This window comes from Aegilops tauschii, chromosome 2 (assembly GCF_002575655.3).
Source record: "Aegilops tauschii subsp. strangulata cultivar AL8/78 chromosome 2, Aet v6.0, whole genome shotgun sequence".
Classification (NCBI taxonomy): domain Eukaryota; kingdom Viridiplantae; phylum Streptophyta; class Magnoliopsida; order Poales; family Poaceae; genus Aegilops; species Aegilops tauschii.
In genome coordinates this window covers 125,966,417-125,992,446 of record NC_053036.3, presented here as the reverse complement: position 1 = coordinate 125,992,446, position 26,030 = coordinate 125,966,417, and the positions used below count along the sequence as shown (strand labels likewise).

Sequence of the window (26,030 nt, the reverse complement as noted above, 5' to 3'; positions counted from 1 at the left end):
GCAAGCATCAGACATCCCCGGCGTTCCCAGGGAGGTGATTGAGCACCATCTTGCTGTCTGTCCTCACGCGTGGCCCATCAAGCACAAGGTCAGGAAGCAAGCTTTGGAGCGACAAGAGTTCATCATTGAAGATATCAGGAAGTTGGAGGCGGCAGGCCTGGTAAGAGGAGTACTCCACCCCACGTGGTTGGCCAATCCGGTGGTGGTGCGTAAGGCAAATGGGAAGTGGAGGTTGTTTATTGACTACACAGACATCAATAAAGCCTGTCCGAAGGATCCTTTCCCTCTGCCACGCATCGATCAGATTGTAGACTCCACTGCCAGGTGTGACCTGCTGTCGTTCCTCGATGCCTATTTGGGGTACCACCAGATCTTCATGATGAAGGAAGACGAAGAGAAGACCGCGTTCATCACCCCATGTGGTACGTACTGTTTTGTACGAATGCCTTTCGGGTTGAAGAGCGCTGGTTCAACTTTTGCCCGAAGAGTCCAGATTGGTTTTGAGCCCCAGCTGCACAGAAATATGGAAGCTTATATGGATGACATACTGGTCAAAACCAAGGACAGGGCCACACTCGTGCAAGATTTAGAAGAAACATTCGCAAACCTGCGCAAGATCAACCTCAAGCTCAACCAAGAGAAGTGCGTATTCGGCGTCCCCTCCAGCTGCACAGAAATATGGAAGCTTATATGGATGACATAGTGGTCAAAACCAAGGACAGGGCCACACTCGTGCAAGATTTAGAAGAAACATTCACAAACCTACGCAAGATCAACCTCAAGCTCAACCCAGAGAAGTGCGTATTCGGCGTCCCCTTCGGCAAACTTCTTGGGTTCTATGTGTCTCAACGCGGAATCAAAGCAAATCCCGACAAGATCAAGGCGATCGAGCAGATTGAGGCACTGAAACGGGTCAAAGACGTCCGTAGGCTCGCCGGCTACGTTGCTGCCCTGAGTAGGTTCATCTCCAAATCTGCTGAGCGCGCCCTCCCCTTTTTCAAAGTTTTGAGAAAGGCGGGTCCAGTAAAATGGACTCCGGAGGCAGAGGCGGCACTGCAAGATTTGAAGAGGTACCTCTCCTCCACGCCAATACTAGTCGCGCCTAAACCACGGGAGCCGTTGCTGTTGTACTTCGCAGCGACGAATCAAGTGGTCAGTGTCGCGCTGGTGGCACAGAGGGAACTTGAGGAAGAAGCAGTAGTTGCAGCAGAGCCATCGGATGGCGAGCCGGGGTCTTCCCCGGCAGAGCCTAACGCCGGTGAATCACGACCCCCAACAAGGCTCGGACCCGCCGGGGCAGAACCAGAGCGGACGGGCGAAGAGGGACAGAAAAAGAAGATGGTGCAGCACCCAGTGTATTTTGTCAGTTCCCTCTTGCATGGGGCTAGGTCAAGATATTCTGGGATGCAGAAGCTGCTTTTCGACCTCCTCATGGCCTCAAGAAAGCTGCGCCACTATTTCCAAGCACACGAGATAACCATCGTCACTCGCCTCCCTTTGCAGCGGATTTTGCACAACCCAGATGCGACAGGGAGGATTGTAGAGTGGGCACTGGAGCTATCGAGCTTCGGCCTCAGATTTGAAAGCACTTCAACAATCAAGATCCGAGCTTTGGCGGAGTTCATAGAAGAGTGGACTGCTATGCCCGATGAGGAGATCCAAGAGACCACCCTCCCCGGCAAGGAGACGAGCAGTGAGTGGATCATGTACTTTGACGGAGCTTTCTCACTCCAAGGAGCTGGTGCTGGCGTGCTACTCGTCGCACCCACCAGAGAGCACCTCAAGTACGTAATCCAGATGCACTTCCCTCGGGAAAAATCAACGAACAATACAACGGAGTGCGAGGGGTTGCTTCCCGGTCTCAGGATCGCGGCATACCTCGGAATCAAGAAGCTCATCATCAGAGGTGATTCGCAGCTCGTCGTCAAGCAAGTCAACAAGGATTACCATAGCCCGTTGATCGAGGCCTGCGTGAATGAAGTGAGGAAGTTGGAAGAACGTTTTGACGGCCTACAGGCAGAGCATGTTCCCCGAGCAGAGAACAGCATTGCGGACGACCTGTCGAAACGCGTTGCCCTCAAGTTTCCTGTGGAACCAGGTACCTTTGTACTTCAGTTAATACAACCGTCCGTAGAGCCGTCATCGGGGCAGAACAAGCGAAGGAAGGCGAGCCCCGGCAAGTACCTTCCCACTGAGCTCCCAGGAGCCGCCGGCAAGGAGGTTGCCGGGTACCCCAAGCTTGCCGAGGGACAACTACCTCCGACGGGGCCTCAGGCCCTGATCATAGAGGCAGCTGCCCCCGCGGCCGAAGATGTGCCTTTGGTCCTTGTCCTCGAGCCCCAGGCTCCGGCACGGGCGTAGCCCACCGTCCGTTTCCTTCAAAATGGAGAGCTCCCCGAGGAGCAGGAAGAAGCAGAGAAAGTAGCCCGTCGATCCAACATGTACCAGTTTGTGGATGATACCCTATAGAGAAGGAGGTCGAACGGAGTCAGGCTGAAGTGCATTCCTCAAGAGGACGAACTAGAGCTGTTGGCGGAGATACATGGAGGTATTTGTGGTTCCCACATAGGGTCAAGGGCCCTTGCCGGCAAGGCATTCCGGCAAGGTTTCTTCTGGCCCACCGCCCTCCAGGATGCATCTGCGCTAGTAACCAAGTGTGAAGCGTGACAATTCCATTCGAAGAAGCTTCATCAACCAGCTCAAGCCCTTCAAACGATCCCTCTCTCCTGGCCATTTTCATTCTGGGGGCTCGACATACTGGCCCCTTCCCCGTGTTGTCAGGGGCTTTGAGTACTTGTACGTCGCGATCGACAAGTTCACAAAGTAGCCGAAGTACAGGCAGTGAGGAAGGTGACAGCACAGTCAGCCGTCAAGTTCTTCAAGGGGCTAGTTTGCCATTTTTGTGTGTCGAACAAGGTCATCACCGACAACGGCATGCAGTTCACAAGCCGCACCTTCATGCAATACATCCAGGACCTCGGTAGCAGGGTCTGCTTTGCTTCGGTGGCACACCCAAAAAGCAACGGCCAGGCGGAGAGGGCAAATGCTGAAGTACTACGAGGCCTGAGGACAAAGAGTTTTGACAGGCTGCACAAGTGTGGAAGGCACTGGATTGATGAGTTGCCGATGGTTCTTTGGTCAATTAGAACGACACCAAATTGAGCCACCGGCCAGACACCTTTCTCCCTCGTTTACGGGGCAGAAGCAGTTCTCCCCACGGAACTCACATACGGGTCACCCCGAGTGCTCGCTTATGATGAGCTTGAGCAAGAGCAATTGCGGCAAGATGACGCAACGCTCCTTGAGGAAGATCGTCTTCGGGCGGCTGTGCAAGCAGAGCGCTACCAGCAAGCCTTGTGCCGCTACCATAGCCGCAAGGTTCATGCCCGAAGCTTTGAGGAAGGCGACCTTGTTCTTCGGCGCGTTCAGTCGGCCAAGAATTCCAACAAGTTGACGCCGAAGTGGGAAGGCCCTTATCGGGTAATACGAGTCAACAGGCCCGGTGTAGTCTGCCTGGAGACCGAAGATGGTATCCCAGTGAGAAACTCCTAGAATATCAAACATCTTCGTAAGTTTTACCCATGAGGCGCGGTTGCCGGGCCTCCCGGGAAGCCACCTTTTGTACAAGCTTTGCCGACAAGGCATGTAACCCTTTGTACAAAGCCAGGCGCAGACCCTGAGCATAAATAAATGAAGCGCTGGCGCCCTATGTTTTAGCATGCATGCTAGGTTGAGTCTCTCTCTCTGTTGGGGTTGATAGTGCTTAGCGGCGACTAACCCCTAGCATAGAGGTCGAGTATGCGTCTCTCTATTCCTTCTCGTCCTTTTTGGTTCGCAGGGTGCATGGACATTTCTGCTGAGCTGTTTGGAAGAAAGACGATAGGCCGACGCCCCGACCCCGACAAGCCTAGGTTGCCGGGGGCTGCAGATCCAAAGATCCGACCACGGTAAGCCCGGGGCTGCCGGGGGCTGCAAACCCAACTAAGTCCTTTATCCCCTGTTATGCATTTCCGTGTGCAATTGGGACATATGGAACCTCATTTCTTCCCGGGCCACCGTGCTCCCCCTTTCCTGTGCCCAAGAATTATTTCCTGGGCCGGAACTTGGTTGTAGTTGCGGTGACAGGGAAGTGAACGAAGGGCCTAAACCTACTTCACCCCTGCCTCCGCCGAAGGCGTGAGCATGGCCATGAATGAAGTAAGGGGATGGCAAGGCCTGCTGCCGGGCGGCGATGTTTATCTTAAAAATAACAAGGGTTTCACTCCTTGGCATGGGCCACACTCACGCACAAGGAACCCGGCAAACCCCCTTTTTTTATTAAAACGTTCCAAACAGGTACAGCTCGTACGGAATGCAAACATAAGCAAGGGGATTACAAGGTTTAAATCTAACAGGAGCCCGCGGGCTTAAAAACTAAAAAAGGATAAGATGCCCGTAATCCCTTTCTTGTCCCTCTCCACAGGGAGCAGGTGAGAATAAACGGAAGGGCAAAAGGGGCGCCTAGGCAAGGTACGAGCAGCAGAAGACACCAAGAGAAGGCTGGTGATGACGGTGCCGGGGAAGATGCTGAAAGATGAGGCAGCGGGCCGGCAATATGCGACAAAGGCGTCGGTGCCATCGTACTCTGAGTTGACGGCCCGCCACCCGCCTTATTCGCCTTCTCCGGCCCTCCAGCGCCAGCCACCGGGAGCGGTGGCCCCGAGAAGTTCAAGGAGCTGGCGGTGCGGATGGTGGTGCTGCCGGTGTTGCCCGGGGACGTCGTGTCCGTCACTTAGTCAGACCCGTCCTCCTCCCACCCGCTACCCTCGTCGTCGCCGTTATTGTCCTCCTCGTCGTTGTCGCCTGAGGAGGAGTCCTCGTCGTCGGTGGAGCTCTCTGCACAACACCCTAGCCTGTGTCCCGAGCGCCCGAAGACCTTGACGGAGAGCAAGTCGCTCTCCGCTAGCTTGAAGTAGAGGACGTGCCCATCCATCAAGCAATGGGCGCGTGCAAAGGTTTTCCAGCCCCGGCGAAGGAGCATCACTTGAGGGGTGGGGAACCCTGTGTTCACCCACATGTCGCCATGGCAACACCCCTTCATGTGAAGCGTCATCCGCGGTGGCTGGTCGATCTCCAGCACCCTCGCGAACGCCCGGGGAAGACGAAGGCGGCGGCGCAGCGGCCCATGTAGCTACAGGATAAACTCGAACGCCATGTCCCCGACGTGACCACTCGGCGAGACAGGAGGAGTTGGTGGGGGAGATGGCGACGGAGACGGAGATGATGCAGGCGTCCCCCTTCCGCGCCCACCTCAGCCTCGACCGTCTGTGCCTCGGCCGCCCCGCCGACCGCGGCCCCGTCCGGCACCCCCGCCTCGAGGATGGCCTTCACCCTGGGCATCTGGCTCTTCCTTGGCCGCCACAGCTCTCTGGCAGGAGGAGGACCTGGTCGCCTCCACGTAAGAATGGCCGCGGCCACGCCCTCTCGCCATGACCGTGGGTGAGGGATGGAGACAGAGGAGAGACGCAGGGGGGTGCTCTTCCTCCTACCCTTGAGTTCCCTTATTTATAGTTGGGAGGGGAAGACCGAAAGACTAGCTCTACGCCTCTGAAGAGCCCGCTCAAATCCAGCTCATTAAGGGGCAGCGAGCAAGACCATCGACCGCCCTCCCCACCCAATCGAAGGCATGTGAGTATCGGGCCCCGCGCGCCTTCCCATATTCCATGCGTCTGTCACCTACCCCACGCCGTGCATGCGGCGTACGTGGCGCAAGGGACAGGCGTAGCGGGAAACATGGAACGACGGTTCCAAGGCGGAGAGAGTAAATGAGCAGCGGCCCTGCAGTTCTGAAGGAACACGCAAGCCGCCTCATTACTGTTCACCACGGGATGATGCAAGCATGCTGCGGTCATCCCACGCACGACCCCCATGTCACGCGTTCAACGCGGGGCATGGGGAAGCGTAGGCGAGCGAGGGAGTTACTGCGGTAAGAACTCCACCGCACGCGCGCCCGCGCACCGTTCTGGGCCTGGCCCAATAATGCTCTGCACTTATATGTGGCCCAGGCCCGGGGGCTCATGTCGGTGTACAAAAACAGGGGTCCCTTTTTGCACCCCTTTACTTGTGCACGGGCAGTCGCAGCCCCACGCCCCTGGCCACCCTTGGCGGGGCAGAAGAAGCAAAACCACAAGACAACCAGAGCAACGCCAAGACAGAAACACAAAGAGCAGAGGGGCAAGGTGGACTCCCCCGGCAAGGCCCTTGCCGGGGAGACCTCCACAGCCCCGGCAAGAGCCTTGCCGGGGCAACTTGCCCAACACCCACAGAGCCGCCACCCTTGAGCCCGAGGGTTCCAACGCCATCAACCAGGTTGGGACCAAGGCTCGGGAGGCGCCTTCGTGGTAGCATGCAGATCTTTGTGAAGACCAGAAGCATACAAGACTAGATGAAGAACTAGAGGACGATGACCCTCGGCAAGATCCTTGCCGAGGAAACCCACGAGACCCCCGGCAAAATCCTTGCCGGCAACGACCGCGACGCTGCGGCAAGACCCTTGCCGGGGCCCCGGCAAGCCCCTTGCCAAAGACACCTGCAGAGCCACAGCCAGGCCCACGTCTGCCAAGATTCCACCGCCGTTCCCATGCAGCTGCCAGCCCACCAACTAGGCGAACACCTGCGTGGCGACGCGCGGCCTCTACGCCAACTCAGCAAGCACCTGCGTGGTGGCATGCAGATCTTCGTGAAGACTCTGCCACCGCACCAACTCAGCAGCCAGCCAGCCAGCGTGGCACTACACGCCTCGTCAGTTCAGACGCGCGTCGAAGCCAGGCGAGGCGGCGACAGTTGGGATGAGCTTCCTTGCCGTCCCCGATAAAGCAAGAAGGGCACGTCGGCAGCGCATTAAATGCATTTGTCCAACGGTGCCAGAGGATAGACTCGACCACTGTATAACTTTCCACCTCCTGTGTGCCACTGTGGCAGCCTCTTTGTCTATAAAAGGAGGCCCGTGGCGTACTGGGAGAGGATTCGGTCTTTTTGGACCCTGCACGCCTTGTAGTTAGTCCAAGAACACCAGATAAACAGAAACCAGCAGGAGTAGGGTATTACGCATCTTTTGCGGCCCAAACCTGGATAATCCCCCCGCGTTGATCTCTCAATCCCGCTCTTTCCATAGCCCCGCGCCCGCCAACCGTAGAAGGGATTCTAGTGATCCCATAGGTGTCGTTTCCCCGACACATCGCAAACTCGGTGGGACCGATCGCTCATTTTGGTTAGACTGAAATGTTACGAAGGGAAACAGAGAGTTTGCAATCCCATCTAAGTGAGACCAATATCCCTATCGGTGAGACCAAATTGATTAGGGTTTCTGGCAATGGCTATGTCAAATGAACTCGGTGGCGCCGGATAGATCAAATAGGTGGGGTCGAGTTTGACTTTAGGTTTAGGACATATGTGGAATTGAGAAAGTGGTTGAGGGATTTTGGAGCATATCACTAAGCATTTTGAGCAAGCAAGCCATTAAGCAACGCCTCATCCCCTTTTAATAGTATTGGCTTTTCCTATGTACTCAATGTGATCTTGGATCACTAAAATGTAAATATAGAGTCTTGAGCATTTGCCAATATGTGTCCTTAGCATTTTGAGGGGTCCACATCTCTAGTCCATGCCATGCCAATCATTGAACTTTCTGCAATGATCATCTTGAAAGAGTATTAGTTCAATGAGCTATATGTTGTTAAGAATTACCAAAACCGCCCAGGGATTAGTTGCACTTTCAGTTATCCAAATCAATCTGCCACAACCCCTCACAAACTCGCACCTCGATCTAGTGCTTGTGTTTTCCTCAGATACCCCTCCTCCCATCGCGGCTATTTCTTCATGGACCTCTCCACTTGTCGCGTCATAGTTTCATGCCATGTTGTCTTTGATGAATCATGTTTTGTGTTTGCTAACAGCCAATCATTCTCCCAAAGATGAGTCAGTTGACTTCCAACTTGAGCTCGCTTCTACACAACCCCCACCTATCACCATCACTTATCAGCATGCTCCAGCACGCCCCGCTTCCTCGACACGCATGCACATGCTCACGGCTCGCCTCCCTCAAGCCCCTGTGTCACCTGCCACCTCTCCTTCCGCGTCTGCGTCGCCATCTCCTCCACCCCCGCCGCAACCTGATATGTCTCCAACGTATCTATAATTTTTTTATTGTTCCATGCTATTATATTATCCATCTTGGATGTTTTATATGCATTTATATGCTATTTTGTATTATTTTTGGGACTAACCTATTAACCTAGAGCCTAGTGCCAGTTTCTGTTTTTTCCTTGTTTTTGAGTTTGATAGAAAAGGAATACCAAACGAAGTCCAAACGAGCTGAAACTTTACGATGATTTTTTATGGACCAGAAGAAGCCCACGGAGTATCGGAGATGGACCAGAGGAGTCCCGAGGCAGCCACAAGGGTGGAGGGCGCCCCCCTAGGGCGCGCCCCCTACCTTGCCACTGCCCCGTGGACCCCCCTGACGTGAAACCGAGCTAAAAATTCCTATAAATAGATAAACTTCCTGAAATAAACCTTGATCGGGAGTTCCACCACCGCAAGCCTCTGTAGCAACGAAAAACCAATCAAGAGACCGTTCCGGCACCCTGCCGGAGGGGGAAACTGATGTCGCTTGAAGCTACGTTGGTATTTCCACAAAGAGGAAGGGATGATGCAGCACAGCGGCGGTAGGTATTTCCCTCAGATATGAAACCAAGGTTATCGAACCAGTAGGAGAACCAAGCAACACAACGTAAACAGCCCCTGCACACAAATAACAACACCTTGCAACTCGACGTGTTAAAGGGGTTGTCAATCCCTTTCGGGTAACAGCGCCAGAAACGGCGTGTGGACGGGAGAAAGTTGTAATAGATTGAATAAATAGATTGCAAATAAAATAAAGTGCAGCAAAGTATTTTTTGTATTTTTGGTGTAATAGATCTGAAAATAAATGCAAAAGAAAAGTAGATCGCAAAGGAAAATATATGATAAAGAGACACGAGGGCCGTAGGTTTCACTAGTGGCTTCTCTCGAGAAAAATAGCAAACGGTGGGTAAACAAATTACTGTTGGGAAATTGATATAACTTCAAATAATCATGACGATATCCAGGTAATGATCATTATATAGGCATCACGTCCAAGATTAGTAGACCGACTCCTGCCTGCATCTACTACTATTACTCCACACATCGACCGCTATCCAACATGCATCTAGTGTATTACGCTCATGGTAAACGGAGTAATGCAATAAGAACGATGACATGATGTAGACAAGATCTATCTATGTAGAGATAGACCCCATCGTTTTATCCTTAGTAGCAACGATACATACGTGTCGGTTCCCCTTCTGTCACTAGGATCAAGCATCGTAAGATCGAACCCACTACAAAGCACCTCTTCCCATTGCAAGATAAATAGATCAAGTTGGCCAAACAAAACCCAAATATCGGAGAAGAAATACGAGGCTATAAGAGAGCATGCATATAAGAGATCAAAGAAACTCAAATAACTTTCATGGATATAAAAAGATATAACTGATCATAAACTCAAAGTTCATTAGATCCCAACAAACACACCGCAAAAGAGTTACATCATATGGATCTCCAAGAGACCATTGTATTGAGAATTCAGCGCGAGAGAGAGGAAGCCATCTAGCTACTAACTACGGACCCGAAGGTCTACAAAGAACTACTCACGCATCATCGGAGAGGCACCAATGGAGGTGGTGAACCCCATCCGAGATGGTGTCTAGATTGGATCTGGTGGTTCTGGACTCTGCGGCGGCTGGATGAATATTTCGTCGACTCCCCTAGGGTTTTGGGAATATTGGGGTATTTATAGAGCAAAGAGGTGGTCCGGGGGCACCCGAGGTGGGCACAACCCACCAGGGCTTGCCTAGGCCTCCTGGCGCGCCCTGGTGGGTTGTGCCCCCCTCGGGGCACCCCCCAGGCGCAGCCAGGGCCCATTATGTTCCTTCTGGTCCAAAAAAATCTCCGTGAAGTTTCGTTGCATTTGGACTCCGTCTGATATTGATTTCCTGCGATGTAAAAAACATGCAGAAAACAACAACTGGCACTTGGCACTATGTCAATAGGTTAGTACCAAAAAATGATACAAAATGACTATAAAATGATTATAAAACATCCAAGATTGATAATATAACAGCATGGAACAATAAAAATTTATAGATACGTTGGAGACGTATCAGCATCCCCAAGCTTAACTCCTACTCATCCTCGAGTAGGTAAGTGATAAAAACAGAATTTTTCATGTGGAATACTGCCTAACATGTCATATCATATTCTTTTCATTATAACATGGACATTTGGGCTTTTATGTGATTCAAAGCAATAGTCTAGTTTTGACATGATAATTTAAATACTCAAGCCTATCAACAAGCAACCATGTCTTTCGAAATATCAACGCTAAAATAAGTTATCCCTAGCCCATCATGCTCAACCATTAATCCATTCATGAAACACACTCGCATATTAGCTACACCCAATACTCAAGTACGAACATATTGCCTCTTAGTTGGTGCTTTTATAAGAGAAGATGGCAACTCAAATTTAAAATAAAAATTGCATAAAGTAAAAGAAAGGCCCTTCACAGAGGGAAGTAGGGATTTGTAGAGGTACCAGAGCTCAAAGCGAAAAACTTAGAGATAAAAACATTTTGGGAGGTGTGTCCATCCCACCAACGAAAACGACTTAGAGTTCCCAACACTTTCCATACTAGATATATCATAGGCGGTTCCCAAACAGAAAATAAAGTTTATTCCTTTTTCCACCATACTTTCACTTTCCATGGCTAGCCGTATCCATGGTTGCCCTCCATACCAACAATTCCAAGGAATTTATTATTCGGCAACATAAAGTAAATTCATTTTTGTATTTCGGGACTAGGCATCCCTAAAACCTTTGCATTACTCTCGTGTAATGACAAGTGAATAAGCACTCATCGTGAGAATAACACATCCAGCATGGAAAATATTAGCCACACCTCACCGCTCCGTGAGCGAAACAAACACACAAAAGAGAAGTTTATTTTGAAAATTAGAGATGGCACATGCATATTTTCTTAGAACGGCAAAAGAATACCGCATATAGGTAGATATAGTGGACACATATGGCAAAACTGGTTTAAAGGATTTTGGATGCACAAGTAGAGATCATACTTAGTGCAAAATGAAGGCTAGCAAAAGATTGAGAAGCGACCAACCAAGAAACGAATAATCTAGTAAGCAAGCATTAAGCATAATTAACACCGAATAATGCACCACAAGTAGGATATAATTTCATTGCATGACTATTGACTTTCGTGCTTGCATAGGGAATCACAAACCTTAACACCAATATTCTTACTAAAACATAATTACTCATCAACACAACTCACATATCACATCATCATATCTCAAAACTATTACTAAGAATCAAGTTTATTTTGTCCAATGATCTTCATGAAAGTTTTTATTATATCCTTCTTGGATATCTATCATTTTGGGACTAATTTTCATGTGTTGCTTTTCATAAGCTCAAACAAATATAAGTGAAGATCATGAGCATAATTTTTCTTCTTTCTCTCAAAATAATTTAAGTGAAGCAAGAGATAATTTCTTGAAAATTTTACTAAATCTCAAATAAATCTAAGTGAAGCAAGAGAGCATTTCTTCAAAAATACTAAGCACACCGTGCTCAAAAAGATATAAGTGAAGCACTAGAGCAAGTCCATAGCTCATAAAAGATTTAAGTGAAGCATAGAGAGAAATTCTAACAAGTCATGACATAATTTTGGCTCTCTCGAATAGGTATGTCTAGCATGGATTGATGACCTAAAACACAAAATAAAACAAGCAAAGACTCATATCATACAAGACGCTCCAAGAAAACACATAGTATGTGATGACTAAAAATATAGCTTCGAGTAAAATACCGATGGTCGTTAGAAGAAAGAGGGGATGCCACTCAGGGGCATCCCCGAGCTTAGTTGGTTGCTCATTTTTGGATAATAGCTTGGGATGCCAGGGCATCCCCAAGCTTAGGCTCTTCTATCCTTCCTTAATCATCGTAAGATAACCCAAAACTTGAAAACTTCAATCACACAAAACTCAACAAAACCTTCGTGAGATCTGTCAGTATAAGAAAGCAAACCACTGCTATAAGTATTGTATCAAACCAATTCATATTTTGTTTTTGCATTATATCTACTATATTCCAGCTTTTCTATGGCAAAACTCATCAAATAAAACCATAGAGCCATCAAAATAAGCACACAACACAAAGAAAACAGAAACTGTCAAAACAGAACAGTCTGAAGCAATCTGACTATTTCGAATACTTATGTAACTCCAAAAATTCTGAAAATTTAGGACGACCAGGGTAATTTGTATATTAATCTTCTGCAGAAAGAATTTGCATTTTATCATGTTCTGGTGATTTTTAACAATTGTTTTCGTGAGTGCATAAGTTTCTATTTTTCAGCAAGATCAAACAACTATCACCCAAGAAGATCCTAAAGGCTTTACTAGGCACAAACACTAATTAAAACACACAAAAAACACAATCATACCAGTAGCATAATTGTGCAAACACACAAAAACATAAAGCAAAAAGAAAAAATAATTTTTATTCATTGGGTTGCCTCCCAACAAGCGCTATAGTTTTACGCCCTTAGCTAGGCATAAAGCAAGGATCTAAGTTTTGTCATCTTCAGTTCGAGATCCATAAGATGCCCTCATGATTGATTCATAAGGTGGCCTAATTCTTGTTCAACGAAAGTGTTCCATACCCTTCCACAAGGGAAATTGGAACTTAATATTGCCTTCTTTCATATCAATCACGGCACTGATAGTGCGTAAAAACGGTCTACCAAGAATAATTGGACAAAAAGATTGCAATCAATATCAAGAACAATAAAATCTATGGGCACATAATTCCTATTTGCAAGAATAAGAACATCATTAATTCTTCCCATAGGCTTTTTAATAGTAGAATCCGCCAAGTGCAAATTCAAAGAGAATTCTTCAAGATTGGTAAGACCAAGCACATCACAAAAAGATTTCGGAATTGTAGAAACACTAGCACCCAAGTCACACAAAGCAAAACACTCATAATTTTTAATCTTGACTTTGATAGTAGGTTCCCATTCATCATGCAATTTTCTAGGAATTGAAACTTCTAATTCCAATTTTTTCAAAAGATTTCATCATAGCATCAACAATATGTTTAGTAAAAGCTTTATTTTGTTCATAGGCATGGGGTGAATTTATCATGGATTGCAACAAAGAAATAAAATCAATCAAAAAGCAACTATCATAATTAAAGTCCTTGTAATGCAAAAGAGTGGGCACATCACTAGTTAAAGTTTTGACCTCTCCAAACCCACTTTTATCAATTTTCTCAACAAGACTTTCACCCTCCGAATCATTGGGACGCCTTCTACCTAAAGTTGACTCTTATCCAGTCCCTTTTTCATCAATCTTAACTTTACTAAACAAGGAATCAATAGAATAAACACCAATCATTTTAAGATCTTCATCACTTTTACGAAAGTAATAAATAGAGAACATTTTTTCTAAAAATTCTCTTTTAGCTCTAAGCATAGCGGTTCTTTTCTTACTTTCATCCATAGAAACATAAATAGCTTTAATTGATTCATCAACCTTAGGCACAAAAAATTTCATCTTGAGATTTTCCACATCATGAGCAATTCTATCAACACTTCTAGACAAATCATCAATCTTATTCAACTTTTCTTCTATGGAAGTGTTGAAAACTTTTTGCGTATTGATAAGTTCTTTAATATTATTCTCAAGATCAGAGGTGTTCCTATTATTATTATAAGATTGATTTCCATAGGAATTACCATAATTATTAGAGGAATTACTAGGAAAAGGCCTAGGATTAAAATTACCTCTATAAGCATTGCTGCTGAAATTATTTCGAGAGATAAAATTCACATCTACGGCATCACTGTTTTGCTCAATCAAAGCAGACAAGGGCATATCATTAAAATCAATAGGAGCACTTTTACTAGCAACCAATTTCATAAGAGCACCAACCTTTTCACTCAAAGAAGAAATTTCTTCAACCGAATTAATTTTTTTACTAGTAGGAGCTCTTTCGGTATGCCATTGTGAATAATTTGCCATGATATTATCAAGCAATTTGGTTGCTTCAGCCAAAGTAATTTCCATAAAAGTACCACCCGCAGCGGAATCTAAAAGATATTGAGAAACAAAATTCAATCTCGCATAAAATTTTTGTATGATCATCCAAAGATTTAACCCATGAGTTGGGCAATTCCTTAGCATCATTTTCATCCTTTCCCAAGATTGTGCAACATGCTCATGTTCAAGTTGCTTGAAATTCATGATCTGGGTTCTAAGGGAAATATTTTTTGCGGGCGGAAAATACTTAGTGATAAAAACATCGATGCACTGATACGTCTCCAACATATCTATAATTTTTTATTGTTCCATGCTATTATATTATCCATCTTGGATGTTCTATATGCATTTATATGCTATTTTATATGTTTTTGGGACTAAACTATTAACCTAGAGCCTAGTGCCAGTTTCTGTTTTTTTCTTGTTTTTGAGTTTTACAGAAAAGGAATACCAAACGGAGTCCAATTGACCTGCCAATTTGTGTGGACTTTCTATGGACCAAAAGAAGCCCCCGAAGTAAAAGAGTTGGGCCAGAAGAGTCCCGACCATCCACGAGGGTGGACGGCGCGCCCTACCCCCTAGGCGCGCCCCCTGCCTCATGGATGACTCGGAGACCCCCCCTGACTTGTTCCCGGCGCCAAAAATTCCTATAAATACAGAAACCCCCGAAAAGAAACCTAGATCGGGAGTTCCGCCACCGCAAGCCTCTGTAGCCACCAAAAACCAATCGGGACCCTGTTCCGGCACCCTGCCGGAGGGGCGATCCATCACCGGTGGCCATCTTCATCATCCCGGCGCTCTCCATGATGAGGAAGAAGAAGAAGAATAAGAAGAAGCAGAAGAAGAAGAAGAAGCATAAGAAGAAGCAGAAGAAGAAGCAGACGAAGAAGAAGCAGACGAAGAAGAAGAAGAAGAAGAAGAAGAAGAAGAAGAAGAAGAAGAAGAAGAAGAAGAAGAAGAAGAAGAAGAAGAAGAAGAAGAAGAAGAAGAAGAAGAAGAAGAAGAAGAAGAAGAAGAAGAAGAAGAAGAAGAAGAAGAAGAAGAAGAAGAAGAAGAAGAAGAAGAAGAAGAAGAAGAAGAAGAAGAAGGAGCAGAAGGAGGAGAAGGAGGAGAAGGAGGAGAAGGAGGAGGAGAAGAAGAAGGAGGAGGAGGAGGAGGAGAAGAAGAAGAAGAAGAAGAAGAAGAAGAAGAAGAAGAAGAAGAAGAAGAAGAAGAAGAAGAAGAAGAAGAAGAAGAAGAAGAAGAAGAAGAAGAAGAAGAAGAAGAAGAAGAAGCAGCAGCAGCAGCAGAAGAAGAAGAAGAAGAAGAAGAAGAAGAAGAAGAAGAAGAAGAAGAAGAAGAAGAAGAAGAAGAAGAAGAAGAAGAAGAAGAAGAAGAAGCAGAAGAAGAAGAAGAAGAAGAAGAAGAAGAAGAAGAAGAAGAAGAAGAAGAAGAAGAAGAAGAAGAAGAAGAAGAAGAAGAAGAAGAAGAAGAAGAAGAAGAAGAAGAAGAAGAAGAAGAAGCAGAAGAAGCAGAAGAAGAAGAAGCAGAAGAAGAAGCAGAAGAAGAAGAAGAAGAAGAAGAAGAAGAAGAAGAAGAAGCAGAAGAAGAATAAGCAGAAGAAGAATAAGGAGAAGAAGAATAAGGAGAAGAAGAAGAGTAAGAAGAAGAAAGATGAAAAAAAGAAGTAAAAGAAGAAGAGGAAGAAAAGGAGTAAGAAGAAGAAGAAGAAGAAGAAGAAGAAGAAGAAGAAGAAGAAGAAGAAGAAGAAGAAGAAGAAGCAGAAGAAGAATAAGCAGAAGAAGAATAAGGAGAAGAAGAAGAGTAAGAAGAAGAAAGATGAAAAAAAGAAGTAAAAGAAGAAGAGGAAGAAAAGGAGTAAGAAGCAGCAGCAGCAGAAGAAGAAGAAGAAGAAGAAGAAGAAGAAGAAGAAGAAGAGAAGAAGAAGAAGAAGAAGAAGAAGAAGAAGAAGAAGAAGAAGAAGATGATGATGATGATGATGATGATGATGATGATGAAAAAAGAAAGAAGTAGAAGTAGAAGATGAAAAAAAAGAAGTAGGAAAAGTAGAAAAAGAGGGTCGTTGATGGTCGAGGGTCGCCGAGGGGCCGAGGGGAATATATATTATTAATTAGTTCATGTTATTAGGTATTCAATTTTTTATTATGTTCATGATGATGGTACACACTTAAATATTTTATTATGTTTATGCTGTACTAATTTTGTTTACTCTTTGTCATTGTAGGTGTTGACAGATGGTGGGCGCGGGCCGAGAGCGCTCCGAGCCTCCTTCCTCGGCGCGTGCTGGGAGGGGTGCTATTATTCCACCCCAGCACCTTCAGAGAGCGCTGGTAGACAGCATGACGACACCGGCGGGTGCTTCTTCTTCGGCCAGGAGAGGTCAGGGGAAGACGAAGAGGGGTGTAGCTAGAGGTGGACGTGGCGACGGGAGAGGTAGGAAGGCTATTGTGCCTTCCTCGCCGCCACCCCCAGCTGATTCTCCGGACCACCGGAGTGCTCCGTCTCAGGTGGACCCGTCATACTTGGACCCGTCTCGAACTCCGGTTCACGAGCCTCGGGCCGACGAGCCTTCGTCCCACGAGACTTGGGCCCCAGAGTCTTCGTCCCACGAGACTCCGGTCCCAGAGTCTTCGTCCCGTGTGACTCCGGAGACTAGTGGCCATGCTGATGGCGATGAAACCTGGTCTGACGATAGTTATAGCAAGGGCGAGCTGGTTGAGGGGGGCAAGAAGGTCTACCAGCGTGGTGGTACGAAGCTCCCGGCCGTGCCGGCGACCCGCGATTAGAGGTGGTTGATTGAGCCTAACGGGGAGAAGTAAGTACATTTACTCTTTTTTAACCTTTGTCCTTCATGTTTCTCCAAATTAATATCTAATGTGTTGGCCTTGTCATACTGCAGGGGTTGGAAATATGGCGATGGTGTCCGCAGGCCCAACCAGGTCCTTGGTGTGCTTTGCCGGCGCCACTTCCCGGGGTGGGTCACGTTGCCCGATGAGGGTCAGGTTCCATAGCTAGCACTGAGCTGGGAGCTGTACGTGGCTGCCCCGGCCCCGCCGAAGGAGAGGGTCGACGGTGTCTTGTGAGAGACGGTGGCCAACATTGTGAGGCAGCGGTTTTGGGTAATTTCTCCTTTACAGAATTAAAAATCAACAGTACCTAGTGATTGTACTAATCAGTGTTGTCTTGTTCGATTGTAGACCTTCTACAGGTGTCCTAAGGAACACGAGGCGGAGGCGACTAGGGTTCTCGAAGCCGAGTGCAAGCGCCTACTTCAGAACTTACGGCACGAGGCTAGGGTGCAGGCTGTTCGAGACTACTACGCCTCGACTAACATTAGGAGGGCCAAGAAGAAGTGTCACGCCAAGTATCTGAGTAAGGAGAAGTACATGAAGGTAATTACCTATTCTTAAGGCCTTGTACTTAGTTTCCTTGATTTCATTCGTAGGCGTAGCGCTGAAATTTCTCTTTGCCTAACTTAGGTGCCCCCGAGATGGTGTGCAGATAGGATGGACTGTTGGGAGGCGTTGGGGGATGAGTGGTGCTCTCCCGAATGGCTAGCCGTCCACAACAAGGCCAGGGCTAAGCGTGCCCAAATGCAAGGTGTGCCACACCATCAAGGGAGCTCCAACCTGTTTGAGTATGGGGATCACTGGGTATGTGGTTTAAGCCCTTAACGATTCATGCAATTTCATTCTTCATGCTATCTTGAGCCCTTAACTAATATGTTGTTCCTCTCTTTTGGGCGAAACATAACAAGAAGGACGTGCCACCGCTGTACGACCTCTATGCCATGGCCCATACTACCCCGTTCAAGAAGGCCAAGGCATTCTCTGAGGATGACCTCGATCATCCAGAGAGCTTCACCAACATCTCCTCCCACAACAAGCTCGTGAGGTACAGAGACATTGGGAAGACAAGGAAAGGGGAGGACTTCAACCCGAGCCAGAGTCCTTTTGATCCAGAGATCGTGATGCTATCTGGTGACGGGAGGTACCATGGCTCGGTAGCCATTGGGGATGGACTCATACGTTGTCCTAGAACTCTCCGGGAGATCATGAAGCGCCAGACGAGCTCTGATCCTGAGATATCGCCTCGTCCACGGCCAATGGAGATCCCCATCGAGGCTAGGGCCTAGGAGTTTCTGGCAGAGGCAAACAGGCAGGTTAAGCAGAGGGAGAGGGAGTTGGAGGAGAGGACGGCTAGTCTGTTGGAGGCGGAGAGGAACCGGAATGACGCGTCTCACTGGGCCCTATACGAGCTCCATGTGGTAAGTTTCTCCTGCATATTAGCCAAATCATGCACGTAATGTCGGTTTCATTACTAACTAATATGACTGACTCGTGAAAACAAAATGTGCAGTCCGTGTGCGAGAAAAACGGTCAGACCCCTCCACCGATGCCCTAGATTGGTATAGCGGACACGGTGAGTTTCATTTGAATGGTCATTAGTTACTAGTATTCACATTTCAGTTGCATCATGCTAATGAGACATTGCAAAGGATCTTTGGTGCATCATGCCTCCCGACAAGCATCGACCGATCCTTCTCTGTCTCGCACTGGCGCAACCCCGACCCCGACCGGTCCTTCTTCGTCTGGCACTGGCGCAACCCCGACCCCGACCGGTCCTACACCTCCGCGATGACGGTAAGTTTTCTCTAGTGTTTTGCTTACGAAATGCATAAAGACCTAGACTTAGCTTTATTTCCTCCAAAATGCTTACCATAATGACCTAGGCTTAGCTTATCTTCCTCCAAAATGACATAATTAGCTCACTTAGCTCCAAAATGATCTATACTTAGCTTTGTTTCCTCCGAAATGACCTAAGTTAGCTCTAATATGCTAAGTTATCTCTAATATGCTTATTTGCCTAGGTTTGCTCAATAATGACATACACTTCGCTTACTATGTAAAAAATGGCATAATTAGCTTAGTTAGGTTTGAAATGGCAAAACAATCTTGGTAACCTCATATATGTCATATAGTTAGCTTATTTTCCTCGAAAATGACATAATAAGCCTAATTAGCTCCAAAATGATCAATTTACCTATGTTAGCTCCAAAATGACCTAAGTTAGCTCTAAAATGCTAAATTAGCTCTAATATGCTTAGTTACCTGGGTTAGCTCAATAAAGACCTATAATTAGCTTACTTATGTAAACAAATGGCATAATATGCTTAGTTAACTCAAAAATGGCATAATTAGCTAGGTTAGCTCCAAAATGACCAAGTTTACCTAGGTTAGCTCCAATATGATCCATTTTACCTAGGTTAGCTCCAAAATGACCTATTTACCTGGCCTAGCTCTAAAATGACCTACACACTTAGCAATTTTACCTAGTTTAGCTAAAAATGGCATTTTTACCTACCATAGTTAGAAGAAGAAGAAGATAAAGAAGAGGAGAGGAGAAAAAGAAGATAAATTCTTCTTCTTTTTTCTTCTTCTTTTTCTTGTAGCTAGTCTTCTTCTTCTTCTAACTTTCATCTTTCCTAATTTGCAGATTTGCTTTAGATGAGGAGCTTGCGTTCATGGAGTCTACTCTTCTCCTTGTGCTTCTTTTATGTTTTTGGAAACTTGTTGCAAACTTGTTGTTGGATATGTATGGATGGATGAAACCATTTTATGTTGGATAACTTGTTGTTGGCAACTTGTTATATATATGTTGTTGGAAACTTGTTATATATATATATATATCTATGAAATTTTATGAAATTGAATGAATCTAAGAAAAAACAGAAAAAACAGGGGCTGTACAGGCTCTTTGTCGTCTGCTGGCAGACGGCAAAGAGCTTTGCCATCAGCCAGCAGGCGGCAAAGCTGCCACGTGGCAGCTACCTGTGCAACCTGGGGGGCACTAGGCTGGCCTATATGGTTGCTTTGACGTCTGTTGGCAGATGGCAAAGACCTTTGCATCTTTGGAGTCTGCCAGCAGATGGCATAGCATGCCACATGGCAGCTACCTGGGCTGGCCTATATGGGTACTTTGCCGTCCGCTGGCAGACGGCAAATATGCAAAGGACTTTGTCGTCTGCTGCAGATGGCAAAGCACGCCGTTAACCCCCTAACGGACCTAACCTTCCATGTGTGCCATCCAGGCTCTTTGCCGTCTGCTGCCGGATGGCAAAGACCATTTCATCTTTGCCATCCGCCAGCAGACGGCAAAGAACCCTATGTCGTAGCTTATTCAGCAGGACTGTTGCCGTCTGCTGGCGGACGGCAAAGGCCTTTGCCGTCCGCCAGGCATGACTTTGCCGTCAGCCATGGCAGACGGTAAAGTGCCTAATTCCTGTAGTGTGTCAAGTAAACCGAAACGATTATGCATCTACTACTATTACTCCACACATCGACTGACTCCTGCCTGCATCTATAGTATTAAGTTCATAAGAACAGAGTAACGCATTTAGTAAGATGACATAATGTAGCGGGATTAACTCAAGCAATATGATGAAAACCCCATATTGTTATCCTCGATGGCAACAATGCAATACGTGTCGGTTCCCCTTCTGTCACTAGGATCGAGCACCGCAAGATTGAACCCAAAGCTAAGCACTTCTCCCATTGCAAGAAAAACCAATGTAGTTGGCCAAACCAAATCGATAGTTCGAAGAGACTTGCAAAGATATCAAATCATTCATATAAGAATTCAGAGGAGATTCAAATAATATTCATAGATAAGCTGATCATAAATCCACAATTCATCGAATCTCGACAAACACACCGCAAAAGAGTATTACATCGAATAGATCTCCAAGAACATCGAGGAGAACATGGTATTGAGAATCAAAGAGAGAGAGGAGAAGCCATCTAGCTACTAGCTATGCACCCGTAGGTCTGTGGTAAACTACTCACGCTTCATCGGGGAGGCGATGGTGTTGATGTAGAAGCCCTCCTGTAGCGACCAGACCTCAAATGGTCTGTGCTGCTGTGCACCAGTGTCATCCCTGGATCAGTAATGCTGACACGCACAGTACAAGTGGAGGATTTATAACAGAGTAGCAATCACACACTTATTACATCGAATATCTCCGAAGAGATTAAGTATGATAAACATGGCTTAAGGCCATCTAATAACGATAACAGCGGAAGACTTGGAAGATAAGTGAGTCCATCAACTCCAGCGGCATCACTGAGTATAAGACCACGACCTAAGGCACCTTACTCGTCGTCTGAAAAGTCTGCAACATGAAACGTTGCAGCCCGAAAACGTGTCAGCACATAGGATATGCTGGCAAAGTAACACATAGAGAGCAATGAACAATAATAATGCTATACTACATGCATATATGGCTGGTGGAAAGCTCTATGGTTACAGTTTTGCGAAAAGCCAATTTTATCCTACTTCAAAGGAATAAATTTTATTTAACAATCATGGTGGTTGTGAAACATTGAGAAGGTACCTCCAACTCAATCCCAATTAGGTGTCATCATTAACCCAACAAAATTAATTAAAAGTAACATGGTGATGAGATTCAAATGATAATCCAGGTACTAGATACTCAAATTGTCCATAACCGGGGACACGGCTAACCATGATTAGTTTGTACACTCTGCAGAGGTTTGCGCACTTTTCCCCACAAGACTCGATCGCCTCCGCTTGATTCTCGCACTACATGATGTTTGAGAAACGGATGACCGAGACACAGTCTTTCAGAAACAATCACTCTTTACTCTGGATGGACCGGTACACCTACTTTCCCCTACATCTGCTAGCCCACCTCTTCAAGAGATCTTGTAACCTACTCAACTATGCTAGAGCCCATAATAGCTTGTGGCTGCACACGGAAGTTTCTAGCATGAATAATCTTATGATCCCTTTGAGCCTGGGTGGCGGACCTTATACAAACAGACAACACTGGGTTCTCCAGGTGCCTCAATCCACCCAGATGTGAGTTTTAGTTGCCACCTTAGGTTGAACCATTATTAACAATCTCACATCTGTCATGAATTTCACTCAAACCCAATCCACGTCTACGAGCATAGCATGGCATTGATAAAAGCAACGTAGAAGTAACTCCCAGGGGTTTGAAAGTAAAATAGGTAATAGTACTACCTCAACTACTTCCCAATACCCACAATTTAATTAGATCCTAATCATGCAATGTTTGAGGAATAGATCTAATGCAATAAAAACTGGGTATGGAAGGTATGATCAAAGTGTTACTTGCCTTGCTGATGATCCGCAAAACCTAACGAGTCGAAGTAACAAGCGGCACACTCCGGGTACTCTATCGCAAATAAACAAGCATACAATCAGTACTCATCTAATGCACAAGTAAAACTCGAATGAAAGATCCAACCAGAAAGTTCAACTTAAGAACTTCGGTTTACAAAAAGAATCAACTCGAAAGAAGCAACGAAAGTCGAACGGCGAAAGAAAATAGCTTCGTTTACTAATCTGGATCTAGGTCAAATTTTACTGTAGCAAAACTTGTTTGAGTAGGTTAAACGGAAAGAAAATTTCGAGACGAAACTCTAGGCGCTTGAATCGCCTGATTCCGATAAACGAGCGGGAAGTTAAACAGAAACAAAGATTCGATCAGAAATCGAATTCTGAGATAATCGCAGAAAAATCCGACGAAAAAGAAAAACGGACGAACGGTTAAAGAACGGATGTTCGTTAACAGAGAAAAACCGACAAACGCGTTCGCTAAAACGAACGGTTCGGTAAACGTTCATAAAATAATAAAACCGAAAAAAAAACCGATCTAGGGTTTTTTTTTAAACGAAGGGTTTTTTTTAAACAAAAACCGGTAAAGTCAACGGGGCAGCGGGCAGTACCTCGTCGGGCTTCGGCGAGGGCTCCGGCGGGGCGGCGAGCTCGGGCGGCGGGGCGCGGGGCTCGGCGAGGGGCGGGCGAGGGGAGGGGCGGCGGCTCCGGCGGCGGCTGCGGCTAGTGCGGCGGCGGCGGCGGGGCGCGTTGCGGGCGGCGGCGGCGCTCGGCGATGAGGGCGGCGGCGGCGCTCGGCGATGAGGGCGGCGGCGGCGACGACTTGAGAGGAAAGAGAGACGGGGGGTATATATAGGAGGGGGGCGAGGTGGCTTGGGGGAGGGGTCGGGCAAGGGGAGGCGTGCGGCGGCCGGACTCGGTCATGGCGGCGGCGGGGCTCCCGTGCGCGGAGAGGAAAGCGCGGGCGGGCCGGCGCTCGGCTGGGCTTCGGCCCGGGCGTCGCTCGTTTTTTTTAAATAAGTTCCGCGGTAAATAATACGTAGAAAAATAAATAAAAATCAGAAAAATATGAAATAAATTTTCCCCGTCTAGTTAGAAAATCTAGAAGAGGGTGAACATTTTTTTAAATCAAAATAAATATTTTGAAATCATGCAATATTTTTAATGCAATAAAAATTGCAAATAAAATCCAAATAAATTCCAAATAATGATTTTAACACTTTTCCTCCAGTATTTCATTTGTTTTGGAGAAGTCATATTTTCTCCTCTCGTTTATTTTAAAATGAAATATTTTTCCGGAGAGAAAATAATTAAAACCAAAATCCTCGTCTTATTATTTGATGGAAATCAAATATGAAAATTCGAGAAAATCCCCAACTCTCTCCGAGGGTCCTTGAGTTGCTTAGGATTTATCGAGGATTTTGTCAAAATGCAATAAAACATGATATGCAATGATGGTCTATGTATAACATACCAAATTGAAAATTTGGGATGTTACACCTCCGTGATCGAATCCCCCTCCCACAGGACGCTGGAAAAGGCCCCTAGATGGAATGTCATGGGTACAGAAGGTTGCGGCGGTGGAAAAGTGGTTTCGTGGCTCCCCTGGAAGGTTTTGGGATATTTGAGAATATATAGGCGGAAGAAATAGGTCGGTGGAGTCACGAGGGGCCCACAAGGGTGGGGGCGTGTCCTACCCCCCTGGGCGCGCCTCCCGACCTTGTGGCCGCCTCGTGGCTTTCCTGAAGTGCACTCCACGCCCTCTGGATGTCTTCTGGTCCAAGAAAAATCATCACGAAAGTTTCATTCCATTTGGACTCCGTTTGGTATTCCTTTTCTATGAAACTCTAAAACAAGGAAAAAACAGGAACTGGCACTAGGCTCTTGGTTAATAGGTTAGTCCCAAAATCATATAAAATAGCATATTAATGCATATAAAACATCCAAAACAGATAATATAATAGCATGGAACAATCAAAAATTATAGATACGTTGGAGATGTATCAAGCATCCCCAAGCTTAATTCCTGCTCGTCCTCGAGTAGGTAAATGATAAAAACAGAATTTTTGATGTGGAATGCTACCTAACATATTTATCCATGTAATTCTCTTTATTGTGGCATGAATGTTCAGATCCGTATGATTCAAAACAAAAGTTTAATATTGACATAAAAACAATAATACTTCAAGCATACTAAAAAAATAATTATGTCTTCTCAAAATAACATGGCCAAAGAAAGCTTATCCCTACAAAATCATATAGTCTGGCTATGCTCCATCTTCATCACACAAAATATTTAAATCATGCACCACCCCGATGACAAGCCAAGCAATTGTTTCATACATTTGATGTTCTCAAACTTTTTCAACTTTCATGCAATACATGAGCGTGAGCCATGGACATAGCACTATAGGTTGAATAGACGGTGGTTGTGGAGAAGACAAAAAGGAGGAGATAGTCTCACATCAACTAGGCATATCAACAGGCTATGGAGATGCCCATCAATAGATATCAATGTGAGTGAGTAGGGACTGCCATGCAACGGATGCACTAGAGCTATAAGTTTGTGAAGCTCAAAAAGAAACTAAGTGGGTGTGCATTCAACTTGCTCGCTCATGAAGACCTGGGGCAATTTGAGGAAGCCCATCATTGGAATATACAAGCCAAGTTCTATAATGAAAATTCCCATTAGTATATGAAAGTGATATCATAGGAGACTCGCTATCATGAAGATCATGGTGCTACTTTGAAGCACAAGTGTGGTAAAAGGATAGTAACATTGTCCCTTCTCCCTTTTTCTCTCATTGTTTTTTTTATTTGGGCCTTCTCTCATTTTTTGGCCTCTTTTTTTCGTCCCGAGTCTCATCCCGACTTGTGAGGGAATCATGGTCTCCATCATCCTTTCCTCACATGGGACAATATGCTCTAATAATGAAGATCATCACACTTTTATTTACTTACAACTCAAAAATTACAACTCGATACTAGAACAAAATATGACTCTATGTGAATGCCTCCGACGGTGTACCGGGATGTGCAATGAATCAAGAGTGACATGTATGAAAAATGATGAACGGTGGCTTTGCCACAAATACTATGTCAACTACATGATCATGCAAAGCAATATGACAATGATGGAGCATGTCATAATAAACGGAACGGTGGAAAGTTGCATGGCAATATATCTCGGAATGGCTATGGAAATGCCATAATAGGTAGGTATGGTGGCTGTTTTGAGGAATGTATATGGTGGGTGTATGGTACCAGCGAAAGTTGCGCGGCACTAGACAGGCTAGCAATGGCGGAAAGGTGAGAGTGCGTATAATCCATGGACTCAACATTAGTCATAAAGAACTCACATACTTATTGCAAGAATCTATTAGTTATCGAAATAAAGTACTACGCGCATGCTCCTAGGGGATAGATTGGTAGGAAAAGACCATCGCTCATCCTCGACCGCCACTCATAAGGAAGACGATCAATAAATAAATCATGCTCTGACTTCATCACATAACAGTTCACCATACGTGCATGCTACGGGACTCACAAACTTTAACACAAGTATTTCTCAAATTCACAACTACTCACTAGCATGACTCTAATATCACCATCTTCATATCTCAAAACAATCATAAGGAATCAAACTTCTCATAGTATTCAATGCACTTTATATGAAAGTTT

At 46.0% G+C, this 26,030-nt stretch overlaps 1 pseudogene; it reads left to right on the top strand.

The window, feature by feature from the left end:
• The first annotated feature begins 16,420 nt into the window (after positions 1-16,420).
• Positions 16,421-19,697, top strand: LOC141040813 (uncharacterized; annotated as a pseudogene).
• The last annotated feature ends 6,333 nt before the right edge of the window (positions 19,698-26,030 follow it).